Raw genomic sequence first — 2,500 nt, 5'->3', positions numbered from 1 at the left:
CTCGGGGTCACGTGGGCAAAGACATAATTGTTAATATGTTATGTTAGGGAAAAGGAGACACTTCTAGAAACCCTAGAAGGCATTTAGACAAAGGGCCTAAACCCTAAACCCTAAACCCTAAACCCTAGGAACCCCGGCGTCTTTTGGTTGCTGGGGCCTCAGCAGCAAACCCTAACGAACACACCCAACGCTACAGCCCTGCAATTAGCCTAAACCCTAAACCCTAAACCCTCGAAATCTCCAAACCCTAATTCTCAGCTCTATATCTCTAAACCTGAGCCTTCAAGTTTGTATCGCTAAACCCTAAACCTGAGAGGCCCATCGCCCCAAACCCTAATCGTCAAACCCTAAACCCTCAACTCTGTATCGCTAAACCCTAAACCCTAGAGATTCAGAGCAAACGCTCCTTGAAGGAAGGTCTGAATCCCAAACCCTAAACCCTAAACCCTAGACCCCAAAAGAGGGCCCTTAGCAGCAAATGCGCCACTTGTTTCCTTCTAGGGTTTAGGGTTTAGTGCTAGGGTTAAACCCTAAACCCTAAACCCTAAACCCTGTCCAGACCCCAGCAGGCCGCAAGCCTTCTACAGCCTGCGTCTCCCCTAGGGTTTAGGACTGCTAGGGTTCAGGGCCTCTAGGGTTTAGGGTTTAGGGTTTAGGGTTTAGGGTTTAGGGTGGCTAGCTGTGCTGCTGCACGAAGCAGAGGTGGTGGGGGGCCTTTGCTTCTGCTTCTTCTGCATCTTCCTGCTTTTTTGTCTCTTCTTTTTTTGTCTCTTTTGTCTCCTTTTCTTTTGTCTCTGCAGCATTAAAATAGACAAAACAAAAAGTAAAAGCCTTCTCTTTTTGTCCCTTTTAGGGTTTAGGGTTTAGGGTTTAGGGTTTAGGGTTTAGGGTTTAGGGTTTAGGTGCAGTCTCCGCAGCATTAAATAAGAGCAACAAACGCATGCAGCCCCACAGGGACCCACAAAACCCCCAAAAAGGGTTTACTGTGCCCCTGGGGGCCCCCAAGGCCTTTGAGGGCCCCTCAGTGGCCTTCAGGGGCCCCCAAGGCCCTCACAGATCCAGAAGGGGCCCTTGGGGGCCCCCAATGTGAAGTCCTGGGGGCCCCCAAGGCCTTAGGGGGCCCCTAGGGGTTTCAAGGGGGCCCCCGAGACCTATTGGTACCCTTTTGGGGCCCCAGCGCAATTGGGGGGCCCCTCGGGGGCCTCCAATTGTCTCTATAAAATCCCATGTGGGGCCCCTGTGGGGCCCCTAAAGGGGCCCCTGTGGGGCCCCTAAAGGGGTCCCTGTGGGGCCCCTGTGGGGCCCATGTGGGGCCCCTAAAGGGGCCCCTGTGGGGCCCCTAAAGAGCCCTTGAGGCAGCAAGCGCACCTGCAGAGTTCTGCTGCTGCTGCTGCTGCTGCAGCTTCCAGCCGTGTCTCTCTGCAGCCTCCACCGCTAGATGCCGAAATCTGCGCAGTGCAGCAGCAGCAGCAGCAGCAGCAGCAGCAGCTGGTGCAGCAGTAGCAGTAGCAGCAGCAACGCTGGCAGCAGCAGCAGCAGCAGTAGCAGGTACAAGAGAACCAGCACAGGCAGCAGCAAGAGCAGCAATAGTAGCCGCAGCAGCAGCAGCAGCAGCAGGCGTTGCTAGAGCAGCAGGAGCATTAGCTGCTGCAGCAGCAGCTCCTGCAGCAGCAGCAGCTGCAGCAGCAGCTGCTGCAGCAGCTGGCAGCAACAGCAACGCATGCAGCAGCTGCACTTGCTTGCAAACCTAATAAAGCCGAGGCTTTCCAATTATATTTGTCTCTTTGATTAATTTAATTTATTTATTTTATTTTTATTTTTAAAAATCTTTTTTAATTTAATTGAAGCAGAAAGAGACATAAAGGGAGACCCACTTTTGCTTCGCCTTGCTGGGAATGTGCCCCAAAAACCTGCAAGCGCAAAACCCTAAACCCTAAACCCTAAACCCTAAACCCTAAACCCTAAACCCTAAACCCTGAACCCTAAAGCCCAAACCCGAAGCGCTAAACTCTAAACGCTACACCCTAAACCATAAAGCCCAAACCCCAACCGCCAAACCCTAAACCCTAAACCCTAAACCCTAAACCCTAAACGCCAAACCCTAAACCCTAAACCCTCAGGTGATGCAGCAAAGGGTTGCCAATCCCAGCCTTACTTCAAAGTCTCCACAACAACAACCCCACCATTCTTCATCACCCGACTAAGGGGAAAAGGGTCCCCAGGGGCATCCTGGGGGCCCCCCTGGGGGGCCCCCCGAGGGGCCCCAGGGGCCCCAGGGGCCCCCTGCGTTGACTCCTGTGGGGCCCCAGAGGCTCCCTGTGGGGCCCCACTTGCTGCGGTTTGCTGCTGCTGCTGCTGCTGCTGCTGCTGCTGAGCGTCGGCTGGGTCTGAAGAAGCAGCAGCAGCAGCAGCAGGGGTTTGCTGCTGCTGCTGCAGAGAGGCCCCCGCAGCAGCTGCTGCACTCGGGGGCCCCAGCAGCAAAGTCCCTGCTGCTGCCCAG

This window comes from Eimeria necatrix, genomic scaffold (assembly GCF_000499385.1).
Source record: "Eimeria necatrix Houghton genomic scaffold, Enh_scaff613, whole genome shotgun sequence".
Classification (NCBI taxonomy): Eukaryota; Apicomplexa; class Conoidasida; order Eucoccidiorida; family Eimeriidae; genus Eimeria; species Eimeria necatrix.
This window is presented reverse-complemented; position numbering follows the sequence as displayed.